General features: G+C 43.9%; 1 protein-coding gene across 14 annotated transcripts in view; it reads left to right on the top strand.

Moving 5' to 3' along the window:
- Window positions 1-19,736, top strand: part of CRACDL (CRACD like) — a 103,750-nt gene that overhangs the window by 9,121 nt on the left and 74,893 nt on the right. For 8 of the 14 annotated variants that reach the window (XM_054701895.1, XM_037527925.2, XM_037527928.2 and 5 more), the window contains 2 exons: window positions 11,430-11,583; window positions 19,010-19,133. The exons of 1 other annotated variant lie outside the window; for it this stretch is intronic. The gene's annotated coding sequence lies outside the window, so the exon portion shown is untranslated. Of the gene's footprint in view, window positions 1-9,494; window positions 9,713-10,656; window positions 10,810-11,429; window positions 11,584-15,349; window positions 15,495-19,009; window positions 19,134-19,736 lie in introns of those variants that run through there. 5 more of the 14 variants (XM_037527930.2, XM_054701896.1, XM_054701891.1 and 2 more) reach the window with 4 other exon arrangements.

Raw genomic sequence — 19,736 nt, 5'->3', positions numbered from 1 at the left:
TCAGGTGTTTGTATAGCTGCAGCCTACCCCTCTGAGGGAATTACTGTATTTTTAGTTATTCAAGGAAAGCATTGCTAAAGGATAATTCTGGAAAGGCTGTGTCTTTAGCAAACCAGATCCCATAGAGGGCAGGAGTTTTAAAGACATTAGGGATTAGCTACCAGCCTGATGAGGCATGATCTTGACCCTCAACACTTCCTTCACCCCTCAGAGTATAAGTTACCACTTCAGAAAAACTGTTTAAAACAGCCTAATACTTTGGACTTGAAGTTCTGAGGCAGAGGCCCAGCCTCCTCTAACCCAGGGTGGGATAAGGTAGCCTTTGGGACTCCCCCTGGAATCCCTGCTTTTAGCAAGACCTATCAAAAAAATCTGTATCTTTCACAAAGAAGAATAGAACAGTGATGTGATATATCCCAAATGATTCACCTAAGGTTTCTATAGCACCTTCTTTCTAGGAATTAAAAGTAGGCCTTGATTTATATGTAACAGCTGTTTCCCTTTCTTTAATTTTGGGAGGTATACATTGATTGTATATTATGAAGTAAACTGTAATAATTATTTTACCAGCAACAGCTGTTTTTCTTTCAATTCTTTTAAGCACATAAAATGAGACTCTGAATTTTTTGTGTGTAGCATGTGAACAAACACTGGATAATCCAGGCTGCCTGTTGCATAATCCCACCCCCACAACCAATCTCATGCTTTAAAGTACAAGGTGTGAGTAGGAAGAGAGTCTCTTCCTAGCCTAGGAGTCGATCATGTCTGAGTTGATCCCTGTATTTCCCACCTGTTGAGCTCCACATATCATTTTGGGTATTTTACCTTCATCATCTCATTTATTACTTATGATAACCCTGTGAATTTTATAACTAAGGAAACCAAGGCCCAGAGAAGTAAAGTACCATAGTTAGGACTCCTCAGCTAGTGAGCAGCAGAACCATGAACCCAGCTTATCTCCCATTTCTCTCAGAAGCTCCCCTTTGAATACAACCAGTTTCTCTGAGTGTGCAACTCAGGCACTAAGCCCTCTGCTCACATAAATATTGTTTTATCATTGAAGTTACTAGTTAGTTAACATGCCAGGGTGTGGTCACAATTGCTTTATTCCTCACTGATTCATCCTCATTTTACAGATTGGCAGACTGAGGCACACAGAGATTATGGGCCTTACCTAAATTACCAGGACACAGTGGAGCAGGGTAATGACTGGGGAATGTCCTTTAAACTCACCCAGGGTTTCACTTAATGGGAGTGGACACTCTTGGCAAGTTACTCCCAGGATGTGCCTGGGGCATAGGATTCACATCCTTGTGGGCCCCTTGATGTTTGTGTGACCTTGGGCACAGCCTTGGGCTCACTGGGAGGTTGAGTTCCCCCTCCAGGGTTGTTGGGAGAAGCCATCGGCAATGATTTATGTGGAAATGCAGCTATGTTGTAACTGTTGCACAACAGGGAATTGGAAATGACGTTTTTTGAAAAAATTTTAAATTTGTAAAGTTTTCATTTTTGCCTAGAAGAACTGGGGTGTAGGCCAGAGTTGCAGGGGGTGAGAGGATTCAGCAGAGACATAGTAGGAAGCGCAATAGGTGGACTGTCTGAAATACACTGCCGAGGGGAGTGGCACGTGAGACAGGAGAGGTCTGCTGTGCCAAGTGGGTCAGCTCCCTGGCCAGGGATCAAACTCAGGCTGTAGTGGCGGTAGCACTGAGACTTAACCCCTAGGCCACCAGGGAGGCCCTGGAAATGGCATTCTGTTATAATTGAGCCTTTCTTATTCTCTCGCCCCTCCTTTTTTCTTTGTGAAGTCATCCCTAGTTGAAATAAAATAAGGCCTAGTGACTGGGAACTCTGGGCACAAGATCTGACTTCCTCCCATTTGCCAATCTTGTGGCCTCTCAGTTCCATCTCTGGAAAATGATGGTGATTATGTGGACTAGCTGGGGTACTCATGCCTGTAAAGTGGTTAGCCCAAAGGAAGCACATTATCAGCCCTGGTGTTGAGTACTCCCACACCTTCTGAAGGAGTAAAAAGTCGAATGACTGCCATCTGAAAATGAAAACTGAAGTGGTGCAGTGGGGAGAATGGACGGGTGGATGGCATCACCATGGGCTAAGCATGTGCTGTATTCCAGGTATTTCCAAGCACTTAAGGAAGATATTATCCTACTGATTCTTGGAATTAGCTTTAAAAGTAGAAATGCTTGTACCTCTTTAAAGGTGAAAAAACTGAAGCTTATGGAGGTAACTTGTTGTCCCCATCCAGGAGACGTAGGTAGAGCAGAAGAGGAGGTAGTTACCTGCAGCCCCAGGGAGTGGGATGGGGGTCCAGAGCTAATGGCCTGTCCCTGGGGTTCTGACTTGCCACTGGATCGCTAGTCGGATGGCTGTGTCCTGAATCTTTTTGGCTCCACGGGACCATCCTACATGAATTGTTCAGCATGTGTTGGAATGATTAGCTGAAGGAGCAGATACTTCCCAGACATCATCTGTTCTTGTTTCTCCCTAATTCCCAAATAAACACTTCTGTTGTAATGTCATATTGATATTACAATTCTTTGCTCTTTTGGTGGATGGACATATACTCTTTTGTAGAAAAGTTGTAGCTTAAGCTTCTCACTGTCAACCAAGCTGAGATTTTCATCTGCATTCTCTTCAAGAATCAATATTCAGGATGGCATTCCATGGTGTTGGGTTTCTTAAAGGCCATCAGTTTTCCTCTAAAATCAGAGATCCTGTCCTGGTCTTTTTGAGTATGAGGGTCCCTTTGTAACACTGAGCAACTTAGAAAATATTTCACATGACAGTAACTATATTCATGATCCTTCAATGAGGAAAATATATGTAAACAAAAAGAAACTGAACTTTGAAGCTCCTTTAGATGACAGATGTAGATGTGCATACATTTTAGTAATCACATCTACGCATTTTGAAAAATGACTTGTACATGTATATGACATAATATTGATTACATTTACAGATAGTATTTACATCAGGTATTCACATGTAAAGAACCAAGGATATATGTTTGAAGATTTAATATTTATAGCCTCTCAAAAAAAAAAAGTTTTGTTTGTTCCTCCTGGGTACTTTGCTTGCAATTTCATTAAGTTCCACTAGGGGTGTACTTGACTTCATGCTGCTTCTGTAGTGGATGAGCCTTTACCCCAGATCTGAGACAAAGTATAGTATAGAGTGTTTTCTTTTTAGGACAAAAACATTTTATTTAAAAAAATATGAATTTATAAAATAGAATAGAATTAATACTATAGAAGAGTAACCAAGTATGAAGCCAAATTAAAAAGATACAACAGGCTAAATAACAACAAAATTCCAGTAATTAATTATGGCTTAGTTTTTTCTAATCCTGGATTTGATTTTTTTCTAGCTTCCAGGCGTTAAAAACAATCCCAAGCATCTGCCACTGCACTACTTCCAAAGGGTTTGAAGTGTCACAGGCCAGGAGAGCTTTAGCATTAGAAGTATACAGGTTGTCTTACCATTTAGGAACTGTGAGGTTCCCCAGACCCTCACTCCTACCTGGATATGCCTGAGAGCAGAATAACTGAGGCAGGAATGGCCCAGGGCAGGAAGGGACCACTAGTGATTTGACTTGTAATGCACAGGTGCAGATTAGAGCTGGAGGGAAGGCATGGACCTTGAAAAGACTTGAGCTCAGCCTGTTCAGTAAAGATAAATAGCCCCTTTGCTCAGAGGCTTAGGAGCAAGTGCTTGGTTGCTTTAGGCTTAAGCATCACTGAGAGATAGAAGCTTGGGAATTTTAGTACCTTAGCTAAACCAGAAAAGGTTGCATTTTTGAAATAATGGGATATGTTTTTGTCCAAGCCTGGTCATTTGGAAATGAGACTTATACCTTTGAATACTCCTCTTCTATAAATTGGGACAAGAATTTGTACAGATTTGCTGAGGGAATGAGATAATACAAGTCAAGTGCTTTCCTAGCCCTGTGCCTGGCCTCTAGATACTGTTAAATGTTTGTTCCTTCTTTGCATCTCTACATTGTATCATTCAGGAAGACCAAGGAGATGGAGGTGGGCTTACCTGAACTATATTTTGGTTAGTATCAGCATCACTGGTAGCTGCCCCAACCTCACCCATGAGGCTGACTCAGGAGACCTGGGTGAGACCATCATTTGTGTTTAATAAGCTTTGCAGGTGAATTTACTGTGTGGCTGTGGACCAGGGACCTAGGCCTTCATCTGAGCATGTCTGAGCTGTGATTGGGGCAGATTTGATTTCCAAGACTGAGTTGCTTACCTTCCCCAGGGGAAGGAGGGAGGGACCTGAGAGGTTGTCTGGGGTGATTCCAAGAGTGCAGGACTGGACTGGCCTGTACCCCATTCACTCTGAAGAGGTATAAACACTCCTTTGTCCGCAGCTCCACTGGCCCCCCTGTCTTCCTGGAGTACTTCTTCCTTTTGGCTCAGGGAGTGAGTAGGTATGAGAGACTTCTCCACACCCAGGGTGCCTGTTTCCTTCATCCTGTTTGCCAATTAATTTGTTGCAGCCATGTGCACAGCATGTGATTTGAGGCAGGGTGGCATAGATATGGGCTGGGCCTTCACAGTGCCACACTTGTGTGAGTAACTCATTTTGTAAAGTCTTAACAAAGGGTCACTCTGCAAGTTGCAGATCCAGTAGGGATTAATGAACATGGATGATGAAAGTAGTGTTTTGCTAAATCTCAAAAGTGAATGTCATTTCTGCAGGCCAGGAAGCACAGGGAGAGACATTTCCAGTTGGAGGGAGGGTCTGCCCTATGTGTGACTGGCCATTTCTTTTCTTTTTAAGATTTGTTGATTGATTTATTTGTGCATACAAAACTGGGGTGTAGGCCAGAGGTGCAGGGGGTGAGAGGATTCACCAGAGACAGAGTGGGGAGCAGAACAAGCAGATTGACTGAAATACTTGCTGAGAGGAGCAGCAGGTGAGACAGGAGAGGTCTGCTGTGCCATGTGGGTCACCTCCCTGGCCAGGGATCGAACTCATGTCACAGTCACTGGTGATAGCTTGATAGTGCTAAGACTTTAACCCCTACACCACCAGGGAGGCCCCGTGGATTAGCCATTTCGAATGGGACAGGACATGGACTGTGTAAGGGCCATAGAGGGTAGAAAAATATGAAAGTAGTAGATGCAGTACACTGGGGAGACCCTGCATCCTGGAGGCAAGTGCTGGTCTCCCTCAGTAATCATGACCTAGGAGTCTACAGGGTGATTCCTCAGAAAAACCTTTGGAACTAGCTGTGCTTGCCTTAGGTGAAGGTGCAGACAGTGTCTACATGCAGAAATATGCACAGTGCAACTCCTCCACCTGTAAGAAAATCTGGAAATGTAATGGTGTAACTGTCCCATTCATAACACAAAGATGGAATGGCTCAGAAGAGCACTGAGAGGAAACTAGAACGCTACAGAGCTATACTGGGGACACAAAAGAGCACTTATATAAATGGTGGGTTTTAGCATATTCCTGGAAGAGAATGATTAGTGTTTTAAATATTTAAGTTGTTCCCAAATTAGTTTATGGATTTAATGCAATTCCCGGCCAGAATATTTGTGGATAACTTACCAGATATTAGGTCATATTAAAAATTTCTGGGTCTCCCCGGTGGCGCAGTGGTTGAGTGCTGGGTTGCAAAGTTGCCCGCAGCCTCTGCAGCACTGGTTCTATCCCTGGCTGCTCCCTGGCCACTGAAGGAGGGTCCCGCATGGTGCGCAGACCTCTCCTGCCTCCCGCTGCTCCCCTCAGCAGTGTACTTCGGTCCTTCTGCCTGCTTTGCTCCCCGCTCTGGCTCTGGTGAATTCTCTCACCCTCCCGCGCTTCTGATGTACCCAGTGCTAGTATAAATAAATAAATAAATCTTTAAAATAAAAATTCCAATAATGTAGACATTTTTATATTGTGATGGGAAGAGAAAGCATATCCATGGAATAGTCTTAGAAAGTCTGGAAAATAAAAGTTAATGGATTTAGTTAATATCTAACTAGTGGGAGACCATTAGGTCCCTCATATCGAGCTCCAGAATATATTCCATGTAGATTAAAATTTAAATGTAAAAATGAAAACGCACTAAATTTATTTTAAATAAGTATTTAAGAAATTATGGCATGAGAAATACTTCTTGCATATGATACCAGAGGCAGAAACCACAAGTTGAAAATTGTTTTGTTCATTGGAAGAAAAAAAAATCTGTAGTATGCCAAAAGAAAAACAACCAAGTAAAATAAAATCAAAGTCAGTTGATAAACTCAGAAAAAACGTGTTCAGCCTGTATGTCAGATACCTTCTACATAAGCAACTCTAAGTCAATTTGAAGCACTCTTATTAAGAATGAAGAGTGCAGGGCCTCCCCGGTGGCGCAGCGGTTGAGCGCTGGGTTGCAAAGCTGCCTGCAGCCTCTGCAGCGCCGGTTCGATCCCCGGCTGCTCCCCGGCCACCAGAGGAGGGTCCCACATGGTGCGCAGACCTCTCCTGCCGCCCGCTGCTCCTCTCAGCAGTGTACTTTGGTCCTTCTGCCTGCTCTGCTCCCCGCTCTGGCTCTGGTGAATTCTCTCACCCTCCCGCGCTTCTAACTGTACCCAATGCTTATATAAATAAATAAATAAATCTTTAAAAAAAAAAAGAATGAATAGTGCAGTTGGAAAGTGGGTGAAGGATGTGATATAGTGCAGTTGGAAAGTAGGTGAAAGATGTGATATATATAACTCATGTAAGGAGAAATAAATGTTAGTAAATGTGAGAAAGGAAACCAATCTTGGGAATCAAATAGGTGCATATTAAAATTAAATACTATTTTTTTTCATTTGCTATCAGATTAGCAAATGTGTGTATGTGCATTGTTTTTGTGAATGATGCAGGTGGAGAAGGGTGGCGAGAGATTTCATACACTTCCAAGAGTGGAAGATACAACCTTTCTGACAAGCAGTTTGGCAATGTCTTAGAGTCCTTATTCCTTTCTCTTGGTGATTCCACTTCAAGGAATTTTTCCCAAGGAAACAGTCCATAGTCAAGAGGTTTCTATGCAAGGATGTTCATCACGATGTTATTTACAAAGAAGAAAATTTGGAAGTGATTCAAACATGCAGTAATAGGGAGTGAGTCATTTAAATGTTAAGAGTGGGACCAGGTCCTCAGGAACATTAGCTTCCTAGTTTCCTCATGATGCTTAGTCACAAGGGAACTTCTTGATCTAAGGTTAAATGAAGAAGCTAGGAAGATGGTGGGCCAGAGCTGGAACTCCAGACCCATGGGATAAAACCAGTGGCTACAGTGAAGACAGGTAAGGAACAATCAGGATGTGTTGGTAATAGACCATCTTCATTTAATTTTAATTGAGCAGGTACTGAGTACAGGCATTGCCCAGTGAATTTTAATTGAGCTGGTACTGAGTACAAGGCATTGTCATTTAGGCTTGGTTTAGAGAAAGAAGTTTAGGTGCATTCGACTGAAGGAAGGGATGTCACTCACGGTACTAGACTGAGGACCCTTGTGCCCAAGGGTCCTCCTCAATCCCACAGTCAGACTTTGCTCTGCCTCTATCCTGGCCCCACCTCTAGGTCTCAATGTGCTTGAGGGATTGGAGTTCAAAACCCAAAAAAAAATTGAGAATAAAAAACTTTTTAGAAGAGAGGCTGCATTCTACCAAAAAACAAGTCTACATATTATTTTGTGAGTACTTAGGAAAAAGATTGTAAGGAAGCATACCAAGATGTTTCTGATTAGCTCTCTAAGAATTATGGGAGATTTAATATTTTTCTGTGTTTTTTCCTTATAATTAGCATGGAATACATTTTTTAAAAAGCGTTAATGAGATACAATTGACATATAATCTGCACACATTTAATCTGCACAACTTGATAAGATTTGACATGTGTATGTACAAATATAACCAACACTGCTATCATGATAATAAACATATCCGTTACTTGCAAACGTTCCTTTATGTTCTTTGTAATTTCTTCCCTTCACCTCTCCCCTCCCCATGTTCCTTGCAGGGAGCCACTGATCTACTCTCTGTCATTGTCATTCAGTTAATGTTCCCTAGAATCTTACATGAATGGAATCATATAGTATGTTCTCTCTTTGGTATCTTCCTGTCATTATTTTGTGATTCATCCATGCAGTTTGTATACCAATATCTATTCCTTTTTATTTGAGTAGTATTCCATTGTGTGGCTATAACAGTTTAAATAAATGCAATGAATTACTTTTATAATGAAGACAATTCCTGTTTGTCTAAATATATTCTGAGATTGGACAGTGTGATAGGAATTTGCATTCCTCTTGTCTGCCCCTCCCATCCTGGTTGACTCCCCTACCCCCCAGTATCTGTTTGTCTTAAGTCCCTCTGTGCCAGTTCCTTCATCAAAACCACCTACACTGGCAGAGACTCAAAAATGATCAGGAAGCTGATGCTTGGGTCCCTGGACCTTCTTCTCTGTACTGCTCCCCTGTACCTACTGGGCAGCTTCCAAACACCAAGAACCTGTTCTGGGAGCAGGTTCAGGGGCTGAGATCCAGCTTACCCTTCCTTTCTCTCGGTGGCTTAGATTCCAGGGATGTGGTTATCAAAAATGGAACCAGAAGGAAGGGAGGCTGGTTATGCAGGGCCCCCTCTTCACCCCACTCTCTGTTTGAATAGACAATAAATGTCTGTTGGTGGGAGGGTCTAGGTCTCATGCCCTGGCGAACAGTTGCCTTTGTGAACTTGGGAACTGCTTCCCGGGAGGCAGGGCTCCTCTCCTCCCCAAGGACTCCTAGTTTTCAAAAAGTCTCCTTCGAAGAGGATGCAAACAAACAGTAGATCCTCCTGGACTGTGTCCAGCCTGTGTAATCTTAGAGCCACTGTAGGCGGCAGCGACAGGATCCAGCTTCTGTAACCAGAGGCCTGGTGGGGGTGATCCCAGAGCAGCGCACCATGGTTTCTCCTTCTCGGGGAGCTCCCTCAGGCTCAGTATACCCACACTGTGCTGCTTTGGCATCCACAGCCCTGTTCCATTTGATGGTACCCCCTTGGCCACCAGCGCACGGGAGCTCGGCTCAGGGAGAGACTGGGGGAGCCTGGGAGCCAGTGGGTAGAGGTGGAGCCCTGGGAAGCTAACCCTGGTGGACAGGGTGATGTTGTTGGCATCGGAGGGGGGGAGGACCCTGCTGATTTCTCAGTGGGTTCTTCCTGTGTCTGATGTGCCTGGGTAGCTGTGCGCTATGTGTGTTTGTACCCAGTGGTGTCCACTTGTATATGGGTGTGATGCCGTGGAGGAGAAGCTTCCCCCTGAAAACCTGGCTCCAGTACTGCAGGCCTGGGGTGGAGGGTCAGAGTCCACCTTGAGTAAATGTTCACGCTACTGTTTGAACTGGGTGGGTTGCTGTGTGGTGCTGGGAGGCTGGAAGAGACTAACTTCCAAAATAGAGGGAACATTACAGGAATTTCAGGAACAAGGTCCCCTGAGCTCTGTGGCTCATGCCTCCTACCCGGCATGTTCCTTCACTTTCCTTCCTGACTGCTGACCTCAAGTGGGGTACATGGCCAGCCCCACAGTGGTCAAGTAGGTCACAGTGAATGTTGACATGATAATAAAAGCCTGCAATACAGAGACAATGAACACAGCACATATCATACTCCGCTCTTGTCCAGGAGGAGACTGGGAGAGCAGTTTAGTAACTTTCCCTGCTTTTATACTACTTCTGAACGGTGGGATTTTATACTACTTCTAAAACAGTGGGCTTGGTGGTTGGCCCCAACTTGTTTAGCTCTAAACTGCGTATTTTCTCTGTAATGTCCTGCCGGGTCACTGCCGGATCACTAGCCGCAGCCCAGGTGCCAGGCCAAGGGCGTCCACATAGCTTAGCATGTTTAATCCTTAGAACAGCCCTGCCAGGTAGGGGTTGGTCTGATTCTTTTGATTATTGTGAGGCTCAGAGCGTGTAAGTAATTTGCCCAACCACACCTATTGGTTAGGGTCTTCCTGCTCCTGAAAACTCTCCTTTCCGTGATTCCTTGGTGCCAATTCTGCCCTTTGATGGAAGTCTGGCCCTTAGTTGCTGAGGTCTTAATGTCGGGCCCTCCACAGTCTGACCTGTGATCTTTCTTGTGTCACCACCTCTGATACCTTCCCCTCCCCTCACTGCCCGCAGCTTCCAGCTTCATTATTCCCTGTTCTCCAAACATCCCACATGCTCCGCGCCTCAAGCCTGTGTTCTCACTGCCCACAGCGTTGCTCCCACCAGCAGGCAACCCACTGGTCACTCCTTCGTCCCCTTACCTCCTGGGCAGAAGTAACTCATCACTTCCCCTCTAGTACTCAGTATGTGCCTCCATTCCAAGTAGATTCCAGAAATGTCTGCCTCCCCCACAAAGTGAGGGTTCTTGAGGGTGGAGGCTGTATTTAAGGTCCTGTGGACATGCAGAAGAATAACACATAATAGGTGTTCAGTAAATGGCTTTTCAATTAGGATGAATTGAACTTTTAGATGCAAATATTCTCCCTTTTTTCCTGATGTAATGCTTTTTATGTCTGAGAACTTTGGCGATAGAGTAAGAATTTTCCACATGGCAAAATGGGACTTTCTGGTAAAGAGTAATACAGGTTTGATTTTTAAGCCCAGATTTTAATTCCATGGTTGTGTACTGTTCAGTATGACTGAATGTCTCAGGAGATTCATGGAGTTGAAGATTTGGACACATCTCCTACCACAGTGACTTGGTTGAGGTGGTCAGAGCCTCAGATCTGCCTAAGTGCCCTTTGCTGAGCCTGAGGACCCCCGGCCCCTGTTCCTGAGTGCCTCAGCGTGAGTCAGAACATGTGCAGCGTGGGCTTGTGCGGGTGGCAGTGAGCCCAGAATTAGCTCAGCTGTGTTTCAGCACGGCTGCAGCAGGGAGAGGGAGGCTGTGCCAGGCAGGGGCCCGAGAGGCAGGCAGCCCTGAGTCTGAGTGGGGGGTCAGCTCTCAGGCACCATCACAGGTCTCAGGGTGTGAGGGTGAACCTGCTTCCTGCCTGGCACATGCCTGATTGTCACTGAGAGAGAGTCATAGGAGCAGGCCCTTTGGAGCCACAAAAGGCTCCATAATCCGCTAGCATGCCTACGACGAATGTGAGAACCAGATGGTGATGGCTGGGTCATCCCAAGGAATGAGTGGCAGGCAGATGTAGGCATCACCCTTCTCACCATTCCAGCTTCTGGCAGCTCAGTGCCCTGACCTGCCCTCAGTGTCCCCAGGCAGAGCCAAAATGACCCTCAGCTGCTCTGCCACCAGACAACATGGCCTCTTCCTTGTCTGACTCTTTCATTGTTTGCAAACTGTCTTTTTGTTAGAAGGGAAGGAATGATTAGCATGGGTATTTTAATAAACTACAAAATGCTTTGTTCTCCCTTGTCCCTTTTCCTGCTCTCTCCAATCTCTGACACAGGTGTGTTACCCAGGACGCCGATGGTTGTCACCACAGAAGACACCCAGCAACACCCATTGCTCCTGCTGCTCCTCGGGGCCAAACCCAAGGGCAGGCTTCATGCCTCCCGGGGGTGGGGAAGGCCTGGCACTTGTGTCACCACCAAATGAGTCAGGTAGGTGGAACAGTAAAGTACTTAATCACATATGTCAGAATTGTTCTAGAAAAACATCTTTAGAAGTCTTGGTATGCAGTATGGGCACACAGCATTTATTGCCTTTGTGGTTTACCCTTGCCATGTGAAGTAGAGTGGTTGGTGCATTTGGGGTTTCCGTGGGCAAAATCGTGTGAATAGACCAGGTAGAGAAGAAAACGCATCCCAAGGTTTTCAGAGTGGCGCAGCTTGGAGGCTTAGCAGGTTCTATCTAGAACACTGGCCTGACTATCGTCACCAGTGTTTGGATTCAGGAGGCCATGAATGCCTGATCCTGGAATAAAGCCGAACGTGCCACCTGTGCCTGATCCAACAGAAGACTGGCACTCTGTGCAGATGCTTTTCCTTCTTGCCCCAGTGTCCACATTCCAGTTCAGACCTGGCTGTACTCTACAATGTTGGTCAGAGGAAGATCTCAGGAGAGATATTTTGGACCATGCCTGGACGTGGCACAGGAAAGGGGAGTTCTCATCTGTGAGAACCTGAGGGTAGAGACCACGCTTCTGTCAGTTTTGCTCCAGGAGTGTCTGTGCACATGGAGGCCCAGGACCCTTGTAAGTGCTTGTGAGCTCACAGCCTCTGCATGTCCCTTTTCTGGCACCCATTTTGTTTGTACCCCACATGAACTATGAGGTGGGAAGGGCAAGAATTAATGTGTCCTTTAAGGGACAAGCTCCCCAAGCCCTGATGAGCAGGAGGGATGTGCCAGCACTGGGAGCAGAATCACAGGCATAGGGGACTCCTGCCTCTCAGTCCAGCATCTTGCTTGGTATCTGCTCCTCAGCTGCTGCTTGGCATTGTCCCACCAGCACTTCCCACCAGAGCCCATCTAGAACTCTGAGCATAATGACTCCATGGGTGAACCTCAAACTGGGGCATCTTGGAGCAAGAAAAGATCAACGGATTGGACAACTTCTCTCTTTCCTAATTATGGACTCGAGAGCTGGGAAGAGCACATAATTTGCAGTAGTTTGAATGTGGGAAAGAATTGTTTTGAGAAGTTTTTTTTTTTTTTTTTTTTTTACAAATCCCAAACAGGTATTGTAATGCTTAGCCAGCAGCATTGATGTGATATCGGTATAATACCTGCTTTTAACATTGAGATATTCCAAGCCTGGAAGGTTAGATATATCTTGCTATATACTACTCTTTCTGACAGTCCCTGTGGGTTTTGGGACCACTTTTCAACCTTTCTCGGGAAAATAAAGGTTTCTTAGATTTTCTGATTCTCTGCCCAGCAAGCTTGTTGGAACCTAAGTCCTGAACAGCCTTTTTTTACTGAGGTAATTTTGTGCAACCTGGAGCTAAACAGTTGATCTGCATCACTTCACTTAATCCTCCTGTCAGCCCCTGACAGTTATTAGTTCCACATGGCAGGAAGGAAAATGTGTGCCCAGTGCTGACAGACCTTTGCTGGGGTCACCCAACCACCAGTAAATGGACCCAGGCCTGCTGGACTCTTAACACTCATGTTCAGGCAGTGAGTGGATGTGGTAGGCAAGCACACCTTACCTCTGGCACCCTGGCTTTAATGCTGCTCCTTTTTTTTTTTTAAGATTTATTTATTTATGCACACAAGAACTGGGGTACAGGCCCGAGCTGTGAGGGGTGAGAGGATTTACCAGAGACAGAGTGGGGAACAGAATAGGCAGATTGACTGAAGTACACTGCTGAGGGGAGCAGCAGGCAAGCCAGGAGAGGTGCACTGCGCCATGTGGATAGCTCCCTGGCTGGGGATCGAACATGTGCCACAGTAGCAGCGGACAGCTTTATAGGTTGTGTCTCAACCCCTTGCACCATCAGGGAGGCCCTAATGCCGCTTCTTGTTTGAGGGAGATATCAGCATTGTGAGCCAGAGCTGACTTTTAATTTGGTGGGGTGGGTCCTCAGAGCAGTGGTTTAGGAAACAAGGAACTTCTCAGAATCATTTTCAGTCCACTGATCTTAAAAAGAATGTGAGGTGTCCTGCTTGAGAGTGGCTCCTGGCCCACAGCCCCTCTAGTAAATGAAGTCTGCTTCCTTCAGGTGGAAACAGCTGGAGGAGGGGATGAAACTGAGAGGGGAGGTGATGCCAGATTGGGGAAAGGGGATGGAATACCCCTAAGCCTGATATTGGGGGAGAAGGATACAATGAAGAAGACAGTGTTGCTGATGGCTCATGATGTTTTATTAAACTGTAGGGTTAAGAATCTGGGTAAGGGGCCTCCCCGGTGGCGCAGCGGTTGAGCGCTGGGTTGCGAAGCTGCCTGCAACCTCTGCGGCACCGGTTCAATCCCCGGCTGCTTCCCAGCCACCGGAGGAGGGTCCCCACATGGCGCGCAGACCTCTCCTGCCGCCCGCTGCTCCCCTCAGCAGTGTACTTCGGTCCTTCTGCCTGCTCTGCTCCCCGCTCTGGTTCTGGTGAATTCTCTCACCCTCCCGCGCTTCTGACTGTACACAGTGCATGTATAAACAAACAAACAAACAAATAAATAAATAAAACATGCCTCTATTAAAAAAAAATATGAAAGAATCTGGGTAAAATACAGCAATTTCTTCCTTCAGGATTAAATTACTCCCTTTTGAAAGCTGCTCTGGAGCCTTGCTACCTATTCCTTTTGTTGTTGGCTTCCCTCAACCATACTGCTGGCCCTTTGCCATACTCACCAATTAGCTTTGGACCTGAAGACAGGCTCTGTGAGTTTAGTGGTGGCTTAGGAATAGGATTCCTTAGGCTGAAAAGGGAGCAGGGAAAAAGAGCAGCTGTCCAGGTGGCTTGGGGTGTGCTCTCAGATGGAGAGTTCGGTGCCAGGCCCGTGTTCCCCTAGGGAGGCCTGGTCACTCTTAGCATCAGATTTCAATGGGCTTGGCAGGTCAACAGCAGGAATGTGCAGGAGGGAGGAAATTCCATTTTACATGGCCAGTGTTTGCTCACGTCCGTCCTAGGCCTGACAACTCCATTAGTTTGCACTTGCAGATTTCATGAACTGTGGTTTGATTACCGTTGCTTGGGTCCAGATTACATGGAAACATTCTGAACCTCCTGTGGAATCCTTTATTGAATAATCATGACTGCTTTCTCAGGTATTTAATAGGGATGTTTCCATACCCACCCACCTCTTTTGCTTTATAACAATTACAGCACATAGCTGTGACATGTAAATCTGAAGAAAACTGAACCACATAAAGTAAATAATTTTATGAACAAATAAGTGCTCCTTGAGAAGCACAGGAAATCTAATGCAAATGGCATAATGGAAATTAAAGAATTTGCTACTGTTATCTAGGGCTCTGGAAAATACGAATTTCATGATGTGCCCAAAAACCTTACAGAGACATTGCCTGACAGCTCTCTGCCAATCTCTTCTTAGTCTTCCCTGCAGAGTTCTCACCAGTGTCTCTGAAGGAGCAGTTTCTGAAATACTGATTCACTGTGTAAAGCTTAAAATCAAGATGCAGTTACATAGCCCCTATTCTTAGTATTTGCATTAAGCCTCTAAACACAGGACTGGGGAAGACAAGTTTTAAGCAGTGGGCTTTCTCTGTGTGTTGACCTCTGAACCTTTACAATTATTGTGGTTAGTTATACAAATGAATATAGGGTCCGAGTTCAGCCTGACAGAAGATATATGAAATGGAAGTGAAATTAATTTCTGTACACATGGCCTTTTAGTGGAAATTGTGAGGCTTGGTCCACTTATGTAATGCAAATGTCAGACTCCTATAGATTTTGAATGTTGTTCCACAGATAGAGTCAGTGCCACAGGAGGAAGGTCATTGGATCTGTGAGCCACCTTGGAAACCTGAGCTCTCTACTGTTGTCCAGGGCAAGTAGCAGCTCGTACCAGGGAGAGGAGATATTTAGTCACCTGATAGACATTTATAGCGGTAGGGTGAGTTTGGGGTTTGGGCTTGGGGTTTTTTTTGGGGGGGGAACTGATAAATTCTTTCTGTTCATATACCAGCTGTTAGTTTGACAAGCCATACACAGGCTGTGGATGGGAGAAGCTGTGGCTTCATCTAGCTGGGTGGTCAGGAAGGACTATTGACCTCTTCCCTACCCAGATCCCTATTTGTAGTGCCAGAGGGAGGCATTTGCTCAGATAATGCCTTTTGTTGAAGGTCACATTTGGTCCTGTATTTTGTAAAAGAGACAGCATGTGACCCATTCCTGTCCCAGAACTGAGAATTTGAGTTGTCTGGAAGAGATTCAGTGTTTGAGGGTGACCTCCAAGCTCTCTACATTTGGGCTTCTCTGTCCTCATAGCTGATTTTCCCAGGTGATGTGACCAGTCAGCCCACTGGTTGGGAGCTTGGGAGACAGCCCCTGCCATAGTTTTGCCTGGTTTGGGCCAGAAAAACTAAGGGAGGATGTCCTCTTCAAAACTGCAGGTCGTAGCATGGTGTTAGAGAGGAGAACTAGTTTCATGTTCCCATGGATTTGCTCCTGATACCTTGCCAGATTTGCACAGATATTTAACAGGTGTCAAGCATTAGCATTTTCTTCTTTGAGAAAAAAAACTGTCAATCTTTTTATGTAGTCTCAGGGTAGGTAGTTCATTTTGCTCTGTTTTACATAGCAGCCAGAGTCACCATTTAGAATATAATCAGAATTCCAGTCCTAGCCAAGGGGGAGCCATAAATAATGAATTTCCTTTCCTCTCCTAAATATTTATGGTATTAGACAAAGTATATGAAGGAACAGTTTTCAGATATTAAATAATACTCAGTGGTCTGTGATACAGATGGAAGTATGTGAGGTAAGCCCCACAGTCATCTTGGCTTTGGGTCAGGAATTATCTCCATATTCAAGGCACAGGGAAGCAGAGGCATACAAAGAGTAAAGCAGAAGAAACAGAGATCAGAATTTGGGGTTACTGTAGCAGATGGGGCTTATGGGACAAGGTATTAGAGAGGAGGGCTTTGGGCAGAGGAGGGACTTCAGAAATCTTCAAAGCAGTCCCCTAGACCTTATCTAATACTATGGACAAAGCTGAGAGCTGGCAGAGAACAGCTAGTAGGGAGTGGTAGAGAGCTGAACAGATCTAACCTGCCAGAGTGAGAAGACCTTAGTGAAAACATTGAGCATTCACTGAGGCCACAGAAAGGCTACAGCTTATGAGTAGGGTTGCTCTAACCTAGAGTAAGGTGCATACCAAAACCTAAGAACAAGTCTCCTTAGGATAAATATGAGATACTAATCAACTACTGGACAGATAAAATACAGCACTATTTAAAAAAAACCCTGCAATATCTAGCATACAATAAAAAATCACTAGACATTCAGGGCAAAGAGGAAAATGCCATTTGTTACAAACTTACATAGACATAATGAACAGATAGGAATTTCAGCAGAGAAAGGGAAATGTAAGAAACAATGGGAAAAAAAATTCTAGAATTTAAAAATATAGTATATGAAATGAAAAATTCAATGATGAGCCTGAAAGCAGTTTAGGCACTCTAGAAGAAAATATCGGAGAACTCGAAGTCAGTGAAGACACCATTCTCACTGAGGCCCAGTGTAAATAAAACACTGAAAAATGAACAGAGCCTCAAAGATATGTGAAAGAGATTAAGTAGTGTAATTGTGTAATTGGAGTTCTAGATGAAGAGAGACTGGAACAGAAAAATATTTGAGGAAATTCTCCAAATCTGATAAAAAAAAATCTCAACTTATAGATTCCAGAATTTCAAGGAGGTCCAATCAGAGTTAACTCTTAAGGAAGACCACATCTAAGCACAACTTTTTGAAAACAAAAGATAAAAATAAAATATTAAAGCAATCATAGGAAAGAAGATATAGTATATATGGGAACAAAAATAAGGATATGGTTGATATCAACAAAGAATGCCAACCACAAGACAGTGGGACAGTATCTCTATATTTATTTAAAGTTCTGAAAAAAAAATCTTTGTAAAATAGATATGAAACATACATTTTCAGATTGACAGGTGAGAGAAATTGCTCCCTGCAAACCTGCAGTAATAAGAATCATTAAAGAAACTCCTCAGCCTGATGGGAGATGCCTTGAAATATAATGTGGATCCATGAGAAAGAATGAAAAATGCCAAAAATGGGAAGTAATGCATAAATATATAAGAATTTGTTATTTCTTCAAGGAAAAATAATAGCAGATTTTGTGGCATTCCCAATATATGTAAAAATAAAATGTATGACCAAGGAAAAAAGGAAGTTAGTGAAAGAATACAGACAAGCGGGCCTCCCTTGGTGGCGCAGGTGGTTGAGCACAGCACAGTGAAGCTGTGTGCAGCCTCTGCAGCGCAGGTTAGATCCCGGCCCACTGGCTGGCGAGATACCCATATGGCATGGCAGACCTCTCCTGTCTTGCCCGCTGCTCCGCTCAGCAGTGTATTTCAGTCAGTCTGCCTGTTCTATTCTCCACTCTGTCTCTGGTGAATCCTCTCACCCTTGCGCATATCTGGCCTGTACCCCGGTTCTTATATGCATGAATAAATAAATCTTTAAAAAAAAAGAATACAGACAAGCATTAGAAAAATCAATGAAAATGAAACTTGATTCTTTAAAAAGATGAATAAAATCAGAAAAACTTTAAGGAATTAATAGAAAAAAAAAACCAGGAATCAATTGTAAAAGGATAGGAAACCAAATTGCCAGTATCAGGAATGAAGGATGACCTATTACTGTACATCTTACAGACATTAAAAGGATAGTAATTGGCTATTAAGAACAAATCCATGTCAATAAGTTCAATAAATTAAGTAAAATGGACAATTTCCTTGAAAGACACAAAGTGCCAGAACTGACATAAGAATATATGAATAGTCCTACATTTGAATTTTTTTTTATTTTTTTAAAAAAAGAAATTTTGTTGTTAAAAACTTTCCCACAGAGAAAACGCCAGCCCAAACAGCTACACTGGTGAATTTTAGAAAATACTGAAGGAAGAGATGGTATTAATTGTACTCCAACTCTTTTGTAGAAGAGGAAAAAAGAAAAATTTTTCAAATAATTTTACGAGGCCAGCTTAACCCTTTTTTAAAAAGGGAAAGAAACTACCTATCAAAATTCCTCATCAACATGGGAATACAGCAATAAACCAACAAAATACTAGGCATATTGAATATAGCAATATATAAAAAGGTCAAAATCTCATGACCAAGTGGGTTTATTCTAGAAATGCAACATGTGAACCTCAATGACTATAATTTATTACACAAATTGAATAAAAAAGAAAAAAAAATATATGATCTGTTCAGTAGATACAGGAGAAAGCATTTGCTAAAACTCACAGCCTATTTATGATTAAAAACCATCAGGAAACTCATAATAAAAGGAAAATTGCACAGTCTGTTAAAGGATATCTCCCGAAACCCACAGTGAAAATCATTCTCAACTGTGAAACTGATTGTTTTCCCTCTTGCTCAGGAACAAGGCAAGGAAGTCTGCTTTCACCATTCTGTACTCTGTACAAGAAGTCCCTGTCAGTGCAGTGAGGCAACAGAAAGAGATATAAGGCATAAAGATTGAAAAGGAATGAATGAGTTAAAATGTAAGTCACCTTGTGCCAGCCCTCAGGATGGTCTGATGGCATCTTACTTCACTCAGAATAAATTCAAAGTCTTGTCCATGTGCTACGAACGCCTTCTTTCCCTGGCACATCTCTAATCTCTCTGATTTCCCCCTGGCTCCCTCTGCTGTTTTGGTGGCCCTTGAGTTTGCTCTTCCCTGTGCCTGCATTCTTCCCCAACATAGCCCTTTGGCTTCCTCCCTCACTTCACTCATGTCTCTCCTCAACAGTTACCTTCTCAGAGAAGGCCTTCCCCATCTTACGTGAAATAGCACCTCCCTAGCTTGGGGTTTTGAAGCCTTCACCACCACCTGGCATGCTGTTTATTATCTCTCTCCCTCCTTAAAACATGAAAACTTGGATTTTGTCTTTTGTGGTTATTCACTGCTGAATCTGCAGTGCCTAGTACAGTGTCTGGGACTTAGTGGCAGTCAGTCAGTATTTCATGAATGAGGGGGAAAATGCAGTATTGATAGGGATAAGACCTGAGGTGAAATACTGAAAGTACTTGGTGTGGTAGGCTCTTGAGTTTGCATCTATCTTCTTTAAAAGCCTATGTAATTTTACAGTGAAAGAAATTTTCAA

This window comes from Talpa occidentalis, unplaced genomic scaffold (genome assembly GCF_014898055.3).
Source record: "Talpa occidentalis isolate TD23 unplaced genomic scaffold, MPIMG_talOcc4v2.1 talOcc4.5, whole genome shotgun sequence".
In the NCBI taxonomy this organism is placed as follows: Eukaryota; Metazoa; Chordata; class Mammalia; order Eulipotyphla; family Talpidae; genus Talpa; species Talpa occidentalis.
The sequence above is the reverse complement of the archived record's forward strand: the minus strand, read 5'-3'. Positions and strand labels throughout refer to the sequence as shown.